This window comes from Macrobrachium rosenbergii, chromosome 4 (assembly GCF_040412425.1).
Source record: "Macrobrachium rosenbergii isolate ZJJX-2024 chromosome 4, ASM4041242v1, whole genome shotgun sequence".
In the NCBI taxonomy this organism is placed as follows: Eukaryota; Metazoa; Arthropoda; class Malacostraca; order Decapoda; family Palaemonidae; genus Macrobrachium; species Macrobrachium rosenbergii.
The window spans coordinates 57,874,099-57,889,065 of record NC_089744.1 but is presented as its reverse complement, the minus strand read 5'-3'; the positions used below and the strand labels follow the sequence as shown (position 1 = coordinate 57,889,065).

The window sequence follows — 14,967 nt, the reverse complement described above, 5'->3', positions numbered from 1 at the left end:
GGAGTGGGCCCTGGCAAGACAATGAAATGGATTTGCGAGGTCCGGACAGGACCAAGTTTACGTTACTGAAAAAAAATGTATTTCATGGTAAAATTAACTACAGTATTGCCGTTCGTTTGCTATTTCAATGACACGGGTTTTTTATATGATTCCCGCTATATGAACACACTTAATGCCGATCGGGAGTGATGAACGCAGTTACTACTTTTGGAATTCAATGAACTTCGCAAATTCTGTCTCTACCCTCGAGAGATACATGAGGCGTGCTTTCTCCGCTCGTTATCATGCACGAGTTAACTCGTTTAAAAAATCAATATCATGCATTAATCCCTGGCTGGGGAAAATAGCAAAATATTAACAATTACATGGTAACTCGGCCTACGACCTTCGCTGGAATGTACACACGATTTCCGAACACGGCAAAAATGTTTTTTTTTTTTAAGATTTTATAAATTGTGAATTACACTGCTCTCAATGCACACTTTCCTACCTACACTAATTCTTAATTATAACTGGTATTCTAACTACTCTTATTATTATTATTATGCCTTGTGCTGTCTCCTTGTTTGGAAGAGTAAAATTAAATTAAATATCTGACTTTTCTCTTTGGAATTAATTGTAATTAATTTCTTTTCCTCCAGATTCTTTCTCTAAATTAATTAGATCCTACGCACAATCGCCAATGTTACGTATGGGGGCTTGGCTGATGAGTTTATTACTTGATTTACATAAGTTATAAGCCCCTGAGTGCCAAGGGCACACACAACCTGTCAATTGAAGCTACAAATTAACATCAAAGACAGATGATTATTACATTGAATAAGGTCGCCAGTCAAGAGGAAACTCGACACAAAGAATATGCAGTTAGCTAAGGAATTTACTTGAACAATCGCCCAACTTTGGACGCAGTCAATTTTCTCTTCGCTTCAGTAAGGTTTTTTTTTTTCTTTTACACAACGGTTATAATTTAGCATATGCAGTTAGCGCTGGTAAAAGACTATCCTCTTCCGGACAATGGGATCGAGACACAAGGCTGTCTAAATGCTGTAAATGACTTGTTTAACCTTCCCTAATTCCTAGTTACTTCACGGGAATAGTGGAATGTCGCTAAGCAATATAAATTATTCTTAATCTAGACTTCATAAAAGTAAATTATCAGGTTTATCTAGATGGTGGTGAAGGGGGAACAAAGGAAACTGGAAATACAGAGAGAGATACTAGTAAATCGATGAAGCTTTGCAAAAAAATCAGTCTTACTGTGGATGACAAGTGGTTTGCGCATAAAACGGACAATTGGAAGTCTTGATAATAGCAGTCTTCCCAATTCACTAATAAATAAAGACGGAAAGACAAAGGAATGAAGAGCCAGATGCACAGACGTGCGCTCTTCAAGGGTGATTCTTTCTCTCTGCTTGTTTTCAGGACAAACAGGGTGGCTGGCCGGCGTCTTATGCCCGCAGGGTCTGAAATTTTGTCAAAACATTCGCCGAACATAGTACAGGAAAAAGTAGCTTAAGACCACCTTCAGTAGAGGTTACTTGTGAAATCTTTTCTGTGGGGTTAGGTTCCTAATGCTACCTAGTCTTGCTATGAATGGACGTTAATTTTTTAAAAATGCCCCACGCTAACCCGGCCGATACAGCTGCCTTTGTCAGAATGATATTCCTACAAATAAATGCACAGAGGGCGAACAGCAGAATATTTATAAAAGTATATATATATATTACTACCCAAGAAATATGTTATGAGCCATGTTTTAAAAACTGAATAAATCACTACGGAAATCAATGACTTTCTTTCTTTTAAACTGAAGCTATTTCTATGTAAATTATGCTTATGTAACAATTTTTGGCAGAGTTTCCTAGTTTTTCATATATTTGCGAAAATGTACAGATTTGTAATTGTTTTCCTGCCATCCCTTAATTTATGCGCTGTGTTTTACCATACTGTATGGTATGAAATCGCCTAGATAATGTTTCTATTGTTACGTTGTGTTGTTTTACAATGCTGCACAGCAATAAAAAAATAAACTCGTTCTAACCACCCCCCAAAGTTTTTTTTTTTTTTGTCTTTTTCAAAAGAATTTCCACATACTTCCAAAAATATTACAACGCAGTATTAATACACAACAATATACACTGACAAACATACCTAACAAAAAAATTCCTAAAATTAATACTGACACAGTTAATAAACATCAATAACATGGAGTACATTACAAACCTAGTGATGAAGATAATGGTCATTAATACAAAAAAATTTGGAAATTCAGAAACTACAAAAATTAATTATCAAAGTTAAAAAAAACATTGAGTATTTAGATATTAATCAAATCAAACCTATGAATAACAATCAGAAATGAAGATAATATTGATTAAAGTAAAACAATTTCAAAAGTTCCACAAATTTACAAAAAAAAAATGAATATTGTCACACACAGTTCATAAGCATCAATAAACATGAAGTATGTTAATAATAACCCTTTCAAACTTGCAAAAATGACTAATGATAATGGAAATTGGTGATATGTGATGATGTCTTGTAGGAGAAGACAGAAGATTCCAGGATGGAGAAATAATATCCTGAGTCACAGGTTGCTATATTCCATACAGCAAACAGGTATATACAGAGAGGCTCTGCAAGGCATGCAATTTGCATCGAGAGGAGCAGGAAGTTGTGGCATGTGCATGTGCGGAGTGCAGATAGCGTGGCTTATGCATATGCGTTTGCAACCGACAATATTTATGAAATAAATAGAATGCATATAGGCTATGTACAGTAATATATACAGTAATCCACACCTCCCCTCCCCTTTTTGCATTCAAAGAGGTATCCTGAACAATTTAAGCAAGTTACATAAGGTGAACTATCAAGTAATAGTGTGCAAAGCAAATTACAGTGAATTCATAAAGTAATAATGTGCAAAACAAATAACATACAGTGAACTTATCAAGTATGAATGTACAAACAAATAACATACAGTGAACTTATCAAGTATGAATGTACAAAGCAAGTTGCAAAAGTGACACGTGGGCTTTGTACATTATGTAGGCCTGTTTAATCTTGGAGACCTGCAAGGGGTTTTGGAGGAAGTTGACGACTTTTCCATGTCAGGGCTAGCGACCACAGGGAGATTAGAGTTGGGAACTTGACTGGGATCTGGCACTGGATATAGGAAGCAACTGTTCTGGCATAGCACTTCACCTGGGAGGGGGATCTCGTACTCGCGTGATCGCGCACCACCCATGAAGATCCCAACCTTGTCCCATCGATGGAGACAGACGTGTTGGCCCACATTCAGTCTGGGCAGGGGGCGGGCATGGACGTCACAGTTGTGCTGCACCTTAGCAGCTCTGGCAGCAGCTTGTTGGTCACAGTAGTGGGCCTTTCCTTGCCAATCTTCCATGAACGACTGAGTTGAGCAGGCACACATGTACGTAGAGGATGGCAGGGCTCGCAGGCAGCGACGGTGTTGGTAATGTCCGAGTCTATCCCAAGCCAGAAGACGGTTTGTTGAGCCCGATGTTTGGTAGCCTCAACACCTCGGTGGCTGTCGTGAGTCTGGTGAGTATGTGGCAACGCAGAGCCGCAGGAACCAGAATTCTTGCCCCATAGAGCACTAGGTTGTTGCCATCAGTAGAGAGGGCTTCTTGCAGCTTCCCATACGGTAGTAAGGAGGTGTGTAGGTCGTACCGATTCATAGGGAACCCAGAACTGATGCAATCACGAAGGCGAACGTAGGAGGGATCGGACTGTGCTGCTACTGACATGTCCTGCAGGATCTGGTCAGCATCGATGGTTAGGGCATCCTCGTCCTGGGAAGCTGTTGTAGCGTTGATGAAGGACCTGACATGTGCCATTACCTCAGCGCAGCTGGTCATATCCTCAGAGGTGGGGTAGCTGACTGGTGCATGGGAGAGTGCATCTGGGATGCATAGAGACTTGCCGACACACCACACCGCAGTAAATTGGTATTGTGACACGTGCTGCTTCATTCGCTGAAGCCGTGGGTTTTCAACCACATCCAGCATGTAGCTGTTGATGATGGGCACTGGTGGACAATGGTCAGTTTGCAGGGTGAAGGTTGGCAGTCCTTTGAGGTATAGGTGGCACTTTGTGAGGGTCCAAGACACCGCAAACATCTCCAACTTAATCATCGCATACCTCGTCTCGGCGTCTGCAAGAAAGCGGGATCCACACTGGACTTGGAGACATCCGGAGCCATGGTCCTGGAGGAGGGAGTAGCCTATCCCATAGGGATGAGATGCGTCAGTCTGGAGAATGGTTGGCAGGGTTATGTCAAAAGACTCAAGAGCAGGCGGGCTTGAGAGTGCTTGTTTCACGCATTTGAAGGCCTGGTCATGGTCCGGTGTCTGAAGAAAAGAGTGCTTGGGGCTCATGAGTGGGTGAAGGGACTGTGCAGTCAGGGCAATATCTGGGGTAAACTCTGCTGACTGGTCTACTAACCCCATTAAGGAACGCAGGTCCATCATGTTGGATGGCGTGGGGAAGTCTTGCAGAGCAGCAACTCGTCGCGGATCAGCAGCGATTCCTTCTTCAGAAAGGGTGAAGCCACAGAAATTCACTCGGGGTTTCTGCCACTGTGAACTTGTCTGTTGAGAGTGATGCCGTGTTTGCAGCAGCGGGTGAGTAGTTCATGGATCATGTGGTAGTGTGTCAGTAGATCGTCGTAGTTCCTCATTGAACAGGTGGGTGCCGTTCTCAGCTAGCACTCTGCTGGCCCCGCGTTCGATTCTCCGACCGGCCGATAAAGAATTAGAGGAATTTATTCCTGGTGATAGAAATTCATATCTTGGTATAATGTGGTTCGGATTCCACAAGAAGCTGTAGGTCTTGTTGCTAGATAACCAATTGGTTCTTAGCCACATAAAATAAATCTAATCCTTCGGGCCAGCCCTAGGAGAGCTGTCAATCAGCTCAGTGGTCTGGTTAAACTAAGGTATACTTAACTTAGTAGATCGTCGTCGAAGATGAGAATGTCATCAACAACCCTGATGCATTTCTTCATGCCCTGGAGAGCCAGGTTACAATGGTAGCAATAGGCATTGCCAGTGGCAGCGAAGCCCACAGGTCCCCGGCAATGCTGGAAGTGTCCATAAGGTGTAATAAAAGTGGTGAGATGGTGGTCCTCTTTGGCTAGCTCCATCTGCCAGTAGCTGTGTAGAGCATCTGCAGTGGTGAAGAACTTGATAGTGGAGTCGACAGCACAGACAGCAGCTAAGGGCATGGGGACACTTGTGCATTCAGCTTGGTGAGGTCCACCGTGATGCGAACTCCCTTGCCTTTGGGACGATAGCTAGAGGTTGGCACCTTTCCAATGGCTCATCTCCACAAGGCTTAATGATCCCCAGCTGGACCATGGAGTCTAGTTCATTCTTGACAGGTTCGCGGAAAGCATAGGGGATCTGCCGTGGGGTGTGGACAGCGAATGGGACCACATCCTCCAGGTATTTGATGAGAAGCCTTAACTCTGCTTTTGGAGCTGTGGGAGGCAGTATAGTCAGGTGTGGTGAGAGCAAAGGCAGGGTTTCCAGAGTTGTAAAACCTTGTGGGGTTCGATGGTCTGTTGGTTAGACTGGGTGTGGAGGCAACTGGTGGTCCTCAGGGTCCTGGTCGTGTTGTATATCCCCAGGCTCGTCTTGATGTGAGGCAGAAGCCATTATGAACCATTTTCTGCAGTGTCATACACAGTTTAAAAGAAGAGGAGAAAAGATGAGGGAGAATTTCTACTGTTTTAATTATAAAGTTACTGTAATTAATTCCACTGTGTGGTGAACAAACACTGGCAGGCAGAGGAGAGCGGAGCAGGTCTGGGAGGGCTCCTGGGGGGTGGCTGGTAATGAGTTGTCAGTCGGCAGTGTGTGCTGAATGATGTCAGTCGGCAGTGTGTGCTGAATGATGAAAGAGGGTGGACGTTAACTCGGGCTCCATTGCTGGGTGGGTAATGGAGTCCCAATGTGTGGCTAGGGAGGGGCACAAGAGAAATACAACCCACTAAAATCAAAGCACTATCATTACACTGCACTTCACAAACACTGCACAAACATAGCACAAACAATGTAAGATCCTGCAGAAACACCACACAAACACTGTAAGATCCACATTTGATCGAAGAATATCCACAGGCGATCGAGGGGTGGTGGGGCTCAATTTGAATGCTGGATTCCAGTGTTTCCTTGAGATGCTGGATCGTTTACTCACTGTGACATGGTGATAATAGTTTACTCACTGCGACATGGTGATCTGTGATGATGTCTTGTAGGAGAAGACTGAAGATTGCAGGGATGGAGAAATATCCCAAGTCATAGGTTGCTTTATTCCATACAGCAAATAGGTATATACAGAGGCTCTGAAAGGTGTGCATTTTACACTGAGAGGAGCGAAGTTGTGTCATGCGTATGTAGGGAGTCCAGATTGCGTGGCTTATGTGCATGTATTTGCAACAGACAATATCTATGAAATGCATAGAATGCATATATATACAATAATATATACAGTAATCCACAGTAATGGTGATTTATGCATAAAAGTAATAATAAACAGATGGCAAAGGATGACCAAAGGTGGAGGATAGCAAAAAATAGCTTTACTCACCAAAATTTGAGGAATTCCTGTCTAGTTTATTTCTGTAGAGTAGCAATGTTGAAAAGACTACACCATAATTTGCTTCTGTCGTATGCTGGATGTGCCGTGGTCTTCTGTATGGACATGGAGACAGATCCAATCGTCGTCTCAGAGTCTGCTATTCTTCTTAGTGTTGGAAGCCACAGGTGTCTTGTCACTTTGTATCTTTGTTCTCGTTCAAGATGAGAGATATCTGTTCTAGCCCGCCTCCCATCTACAAGACCTCTCACAAGGCACAAGGCGAAGTCCAATATGATAATAGCAACAAAAATTCTTAAAGTAATATTTCAACTTCACAGTGATATCAGGCTGTCTGCCATGCATACAATCAAAGCATTTTTTGCACAGTGCTCTAATGCCAGGGTCAGACTTCCTAGGACAACCTGGTAAAAGTTGTGTTTATTGCTGACCTGTAACTATCCTCTTATTGGGGTTCCTGCCCTTCAGGTGCTTTATTGTTGCTCCTCCCTCAGGCAGCTTTCCCATAGCTACATGGGTCTTTATAGCAGTTATTGCAAGAATGGAGAGGAAGGCAGCCTTGCTGAGTGTTATTTCCTTGCCCTTGAAGGTAACAGAGTAGCTCAATGTTCATTTCTTGCTTTCTTCAGCTTTGATGGGTTAGCTGCAAATATTTCTTTGGAAGTATACTGTCTGCAGGTTGCGGTCCCCCTTTTTCTAGCTGTCCAGAGTGTTCAACCTCAGCAATAGAAGGTTCCACAGGTTGGGAACTACTGCTGGTTATGGAACTGGCACTTGAGAAGTTGGTGGGATCATCACAGTGCATCGCAGTCGCTGTTATAGGGGTGCTCCCACTTGTCATCTGTTGTACCACTGTCACTATAATCGTAGTAATAATTAGATGCTTTTCTCTTTCTTTTCACACTAGCCTACCAGGATATCTTTCTCCACCTTTTCCCTTTTCATTCTCTTTGATGTCACTGCTTTCCTCTTCAAATTCATCTAGTACACACCTGCCTTGCTCAAGAGCTACAGTCACCAAGATCTATTACCTGGAAAGGCTCATAACCATCACAACCATCATCATCTGAACACGAAACACAGTCCAGCAGAGCTTGGCCTTTGCCACCAACACACAGCTATTTACTTTTTTGCTTCTTTTCTGTACACTATCCTGCGACGGCCAGATCACACTGAACACTTCTATAGAATCTACGTTGTCTACACCCAGTTAAGGGTAATATTAGAGCTCGGTAATTAATAATAACGGCGATAGTAGCGATAAAAGTATTTGTTTACACAGGAACCACCTTTTTTCCAGAAGCACTGAGTCCTCACAGCGGTGATTGGTTGGACTTGGACCGCTGCTTAGCGAATGATAGTAGCCGCGATGATAGCCATTCCTTACAACGGCGCTCCAGATAAACATGGTATGTAGATTGGGTAGGCCATCGCATGGCGTATAGCATTGTTCCTTCATTCTGCGTCCCAAGAAACATGGTGCGCAGTTGCTGGCGTTAGGCGATGAAAACGTTTCGTATAAAATATATCTGAGGCCATAACTGAGACGGCAAATAGCATAACACAGTGATTTATGCTGCATTTTTCTCGAATCTTACAGAACGGATGCCGCATCTGACTTCAATTTTGTTGAAAGTGTCACATAACCCATGTCTCAAGTGTTGGAATCAAATAATACAGAATTAGGAAACGTATCGCTAAAAAGGAAGACAATGAAAATGGCCTTATAAAAGGAGAGTGACTAAAACTATGACACAGTCCAATTAGAGCATCTAAATGAGGCATCGAAAGTGATTCAGCTATGACACATTGCAGCACAGCCGCGCCCTTCAAGAAAACAAACATTAGGATGCTACAATAACGAAAACTCATAAACACGGTAGATTTAAAAGAGAGGTTCTTTTGGTTACGAATATTTTTGTCTAGTGATTTGGGCGTCTTTTCGGTGTCATCCATGAATTACGTGCTCCTCGAATTTAATGACTGAAATTTTTCCTTTGCTTTTCCAAGTAGCCTTGAACGTTAAAACGGCATGATACAACGTATTTTTTTTTTTTGTCATTAACAAGAAAGTTGTATCTAAAAGTCCACATATACTACAGCATTATAACGTTAAAAGAACAAGAAAAAGGCTCAAGGCACTGGTATAATAGAATCTGACCTCTCAGTAACTCCACAGCCCGACTATTTTCGCTCTATTTCTTCTAAATTTTCTGTGTCTAGCATCAATGTAGTAATTAAGTAGAAAAGCCAAAAATTATGAGCCACTTAACATCTCCTACGGGTCCCTTGAGCACAAACTGAACTATTTCATTAGCGAATAATCAAGGCCCTAATGGCTTTATTTTGATGCCGTTTTCAAAATCTTTTTCTGGATAATTTGCTCTCTCTCTCTCTCTCTCTCTCTCTCTCTCTCTCTCTCTCTCTCTCTCTCTCTCTCTCTCTCTCTCTCTCTCTCATCCCCAAACTCACACGCACTCTACTTTTCTTGAACTGACATGATGATGATTCTAAATTATATTCTTTCTCATGGAGTATTTGGAGAACATCATTTATACGGTATATAAACGAAAGATAGCACTGGTTGAGATAAAAAAAAAAAAGCATCATGGAAGATGAGGTTCTCAACTTCGAGAAAAATAAACAAATTCACTGAAAGAATAAAATCTACGATAAATTTAATTTTCAAGTCGAGAACAAAGCAATGTTTAAAAGGAATAAAATAAGAAAAACTGGGTTTAACATCATGACAGTAAAGGACTCCCGAGATGAAAGAAAGCAGACAGCAAATAGATAATTATTAAAAGATAAAAAAAAAAAACACACTGAGAATAGTTCACAGACGTTGAACTACAAGCGGAAGACATTAAGACAAGTTAACCAATGACCTAATGACCAGAATGAAAAAGATTTCTGTCCCAAACAAGTCTTTCAAAAGTACATGAAACCATTTAAGAGGAAAGTGTGAAGTTTTAACTATGGCCGGAATGTCGTAAGTTGCTGCAAAGAAAGTGGGTGCGAGGTCATGGACAGAACAAAAGTTAGGGGATAGACGCATTTTCTTTATATCGTTTAGAACTTCTTTGGCAGGATTCTGTTCATCGGACCTGAGGAATTGTAAGGAATCTGGACATTTCGAAAGGGTCTGTTACATAGTTAAAGGCTAGATAAGAGATACCTGCTAAGATATGTCAAAGAGGGTCTCAGTAAACCTCTCTCTCTCTCTCTCTATAATATATATACCTCCAGGTCTAACGCCCACCGTCCATCTAGCTATAAATGGGTACTAGAAACTGAGAATCTAGTGTGGTCTAGAGGTAAGAGGCGTATGGTGATAATATATATATATATATATATATATATATATATATATATATATATATATATATATATATATATATATATATATATATATATATTAAACATATATAAACTCGGTTTTCTCTGCAGTCAGCATAGAATGTACCATAGCAAAAGCATGTTCTGGATCTGTTATTTTCAGCCCTGAACCATAATTAAAAAAAACTAATTTTACAATAATTTCAAGATGTTTCACTTCTTATTTCTCCAAGATGAAAGCATCTAGGGCCGTGCTCTTCTTCCTCCCAGCAACAGAAAGAAAGTTCTATCTTTTAAAATAAACCGCCAGCCGTCAAGCCTCCTGTCATATCTATTGATAGCCATGGCCATGCTTGCTACAAATGCTTAGTGTTCGGAGCTATGATGCGTTTCCCTTCAAAGTTTTCACTTTGAAGAGCAGACCCTCTCAATCTCAGGTAATAGTGCATTGTATAATCTATTAACGCTTCTGTAAGTGTCTGAGTTAGTTCAAGGGTCTCCCTGGGCGTGGGCAAAATGATCGAATGTATGTCTGAGTTTATTAGACATTATTATTACTGACAGAACCATAGACACATTAGTCACTTTTAATGCCACCTGGCCCTAGGCACGATTCTCTCCTCTCTCTCTCTCCCTCTCTGTTTGTGTTATCATCACGCAGAAAATATATATATATATATATATATATATATATATATATATATATATATATATATATATATATATATATATATAAAAGCGTACTCGTATATATCCTAATTAATTTTAAGTATGTAACTGCCTTCGTATGTGACAGTGTTGTTTTTTCTACTTCTTCAATTACCCTCTTTTATAGAGGTATAAAATAAGACTAAGAGAGAAACGAAGGTTCATGTCACTCTCGTTCTAAGAATCTTGTTATCTGTTACAATAGCGACAGTAACATATGCCCGCTGAATATCAGGTGGTCTGTGCAAGTTTCTCTGAGCGCATATGTGATATGACTAGTGGATGTGAAAAGTGAATTCAGTATCATTGGTTTTAGAGTACTAAAGAGATAGCAACATTTTATTACAGCTAATTTATATAAGGAAATAAATAAAATATATAATACACTTATGACAACTGATATTAACAACCCCCCTCTCTCTCTCTCTCTCTCTCTCTCTCTCTCTCTCTCTTACCAACTTTAGTTTTTTGTACCATTTAGAGCTTTTTATTCATCATATTATCTGTAACTTTCCGTTCACCTTTCCTAAAATTCTATAATTCACTAATTATCTCTACTGGGCAACAAATGATAGCCAAGCATGTTATCTTCAGAAATTTATTTAACAAATCTTTTTTTCCTTATGCTCTCTGCGTGATAAAAAAACACGTCAAATGGCCGAAGGTTTGTGGTCCGCATCCCCACTCCCTGTCCTTAGACTCCAAAAAGTCACAGAGCAAATAATGAACAAGGCCTTGGGATTTTGGGTGGTCGTGGACTTGGCATGATAGTTGATTTGCTCAGCGAGAAAGCTGTATGTCATTGAACTTACTGAAAACAAAATAAAAAGGCAGAGTTTTCAAGACTGAAAAACACAAGGGGAATTGTTTCTGGGAGGTCTAAGAGATGCTGGGCAAGAGAAGGTGTTATTCCAAGGAGTATGTGTAAGCCTTGGTGTGGCTGTGATATTAAAATATATATATGGTCAATGAAAAGAGCGAGAGGGATTCTTCAAGAACAACAAAGAAAGGTTATGCTGAGTGATTTAAATGCAACTGGAGGTTGTTAGAAGTTTAGGTGAAAGACATAGGATGATCAAGTGGCAGTGTAAAAGATCATGAAGAGGGAAATCAAGGAGAAAATTATTGAAATAAAGGCATAATATATTAAGTATTTAAAGTAAAAGTGAGTGACCATTTTAAGTAAGAAAAATAGTTGCACATTTTATTAAATACTGGCCGACCCACTAAGCGAGTACTCACAGCATTCATTTGTGCTCATGGGAAAAAAATGGTGCCCAAAAGATCAATGAGTAAATGGATCTTATTATAAAAGGTAAAGGATAAACTTCTTGATGCTGGCAAAGTTGCTGTTGAGGATCTAGAGCGGGTACTAAAAAGATAGAAGATTGGAGAGCCACCGTTAGCTAATGAAATTACAAGTGAGTTACTGCAATATGGCGGTGATAGCGTGACTAATAGCTGACCAGGTGTTTACATATGTCTAGATAAGAGAAAGATTAAAAGAAAGGAGGAGTGTCATAATTGCTCCTCTGCGCGCAGTGCTAAAGGGAGGATGACAGAGGTGAAAGTAAGAATTACTGAAAGCATAATCATAATTTATTTTGTATTACAAGAGTACAGCGAGTTTTGGCAAGAAGATGGATCCATAACTATAGTATCTATCATGAAACAGTTGGTGAAATATGGACGGTGAATGAGAATGAGAGAAAAAATGAAGAAGTATTTGTTCGTAATATAAATGAGAAATAAGAAAGAATGTCAGGATAAGAAGAGACATACCAAAAGAATGTGGTAAAAAAAGGTTACAAATGTAGAAAAGATGCGTTAGAATGTGTTAATGTGGATTGGTCAAATGAAGGGAAAAGTGGCTAGAATGTGTGACAGTGTCCAAGAGTAGCGAGTAGCGAAAAAGACACAAGTACTTGACCCAAGAGATGTCGTTGTCAATGTATACACTGTTGAGCCTTATGCGTAGGTATGTGAAGCAGATGGTGTGGATACTTTCTGCACTGGGGGTTCAGCCTTGAATCCGCAGTTAAAAGATGATCAATGAACTTGGCAGTGACTGCTGTTTTGCTTGCCCCAGAGACAAACCCCTCAGAGGGGGAGACAGCTACTTTGGGATGTGTACAGACACAAAAACGCACTCAAACACACACACACACACAGACACATATATATATATATATATATATATATATATATATATATATATATATATATATATATATATATATATATATATATATAATGTAACAGGACTTGTGTGGCTGCATTTATGCTTGTTAATTACTAAAATGTTTATACTGAGCGGAATGGTTCATAAAATTCTATGAGAAAGTTTCAAGAAGTGTGCTACTGGTTTCATTCTATCTTTGTCTCTCGCTCTCTCCCACTCCTCCTGCACCATGTATACTGTGTGTATGTATGTATGTATATATATATATATATATATATATATATATATATATATATATATATATATATATATATATATATATATATATATTTACGATTAGATAAATACCTCATTCTGTCATCTCTTCCTCCCTGCGCTCTACCCTCATATTTCCTCCCGTACGATTTTTTCTTTATCTTTTCTCTCTCTCTCTGTAATCTGGTATCTCCCCCTCTTCGCACCAGATGTGAGCGGATGACTCAAAAGGTTGAGAATAACGCTGCCGCGTGATCTATGTCACCTTGTCAAGAAAAGACAGCCTACCCCTTCCCTGTCTCCCTTTCCTCTCCTACCCATCAATGCTATGTCACCCTTTACAATACCCCCTACCCGTGAAGTACCCCTACCACAGGGTGGCATCGAGTAAAGCCCTGTTACCGTCGTCTTTGTCTGGGTTGGTTCTAATGACTACATCTCTCTCAGCGCTGGCGCCATGCTGAGTGAGCTCATCTCTCTCTCTCTCTCTCTCTCTCTCTCTCTCTCTCTCTCTCTCTCACTTGCTACACGTGCAGTTGCAAATAGACCCGCACGCGAGGCGACACACAGACACACACATTGCGAAATATATGTTCTGGCTGCTTCAGAGATTGAGCGAATAATTTAGGCTGACTTATTTCCTTTTCGTCTTGTTGAAATCCACGACGGATTCTGAGTGCAGAACGTTGACATTATTGCTATAATCTGTTATCTGCATCCCGTAGGCGAAGACAAATTGTTAAAGAAAAAAGGGCGGAGCATATGGATAAATAGAAAGAGAATGTTCATATATTACAGGCTGAACTGATTTCCCGTTCTTGGAGTGCCAAGCAGACCGAACGATGGACTGAACATAAGACCACACATAAGGAAATTAATAAAATTTACAGATAAGGTTAAGTGAGATAAGGACATTTTTTGTCACAAACGGAAGAGAGAGAGAGAGAGAGAGAAAGGAAAACGCTTATTCAGATATCATATTCTAATTACAAATAAGAGCAAGAAGCAAGAGAGAGAGAGAGAGAGAGAGAGAGAGAGAGATTAAACGTGTGGAATCGCAGAGCGGAAAACTTCCCCTAATTATGATTTGAGAAGATGGGAATCTGCCTGGCTGCCTCCCGCAACAGGTTTCTTTAAGTGGAGGAAAACAGAATTAATTGTTAAATTATAAAGTGACTTAATTGAGGATTAGGCCTTATAGGACGAGCTATTCCGGTTACGATGATGATGATGATAAGGCCAGATGATTAGATCTCCAAAATTAGATCGCAAATTAGATTACCGAAGTTTCCTGATGACTATAAGGGAAATTTAGAGTCTTCAAATGCCTCTGATCGTTTATAGATGAAGAATTAAGATGGTAGACGCAGGAAAGCTAAGAACATTATTTTCATGCTGTCTTCATTCTATGTCCTCAATGATATTGAAATTATGAACATGAAATGACGATTTGGAACCAATTTTCATGAAGATAATTGAGTGGATAAACTTCAAGGATTTCAAATACCTGATAATTACTACCTACTCTAATATCTCTCATTAACTACTAATTTTATGAGGACTAATTGTTCAACTTTGTATGAACATTACTGCGCTATTATCCAAATTTAAATGGTTTTCACGATTCTCAAAACGGTGCGTTACTCAGAGAGGTTAAGAATATCTGCTGTTAAGGTATCCGCTGTTAGGCGAAACGACCTATGGTTGATCTATCTAATATATATATATATATATATATATATATATATATATATATATATATATATATATATATATATATATGTGTGTGTGTGTGTGTGTGTGTGTGTATACACATATACACATATATACAATATATATATATATATATATATATATAT

The 14,967-nt window shown here is 39.9% G+C and overlaps 1 long non-coding RNA gene across 1 annotated transcript in view; it reads right to left on the bottom strand.

Moving 5' to 3' along the window:
* LOC136834950 (uncharacterized) overlaps positions 1 to 14,967 on the bottom strand; it is a 322,137-nt gene that overhangs the window by 151,037 nt on the left and 156,133 nt on the right. The window lies entirely within an intron of this gene.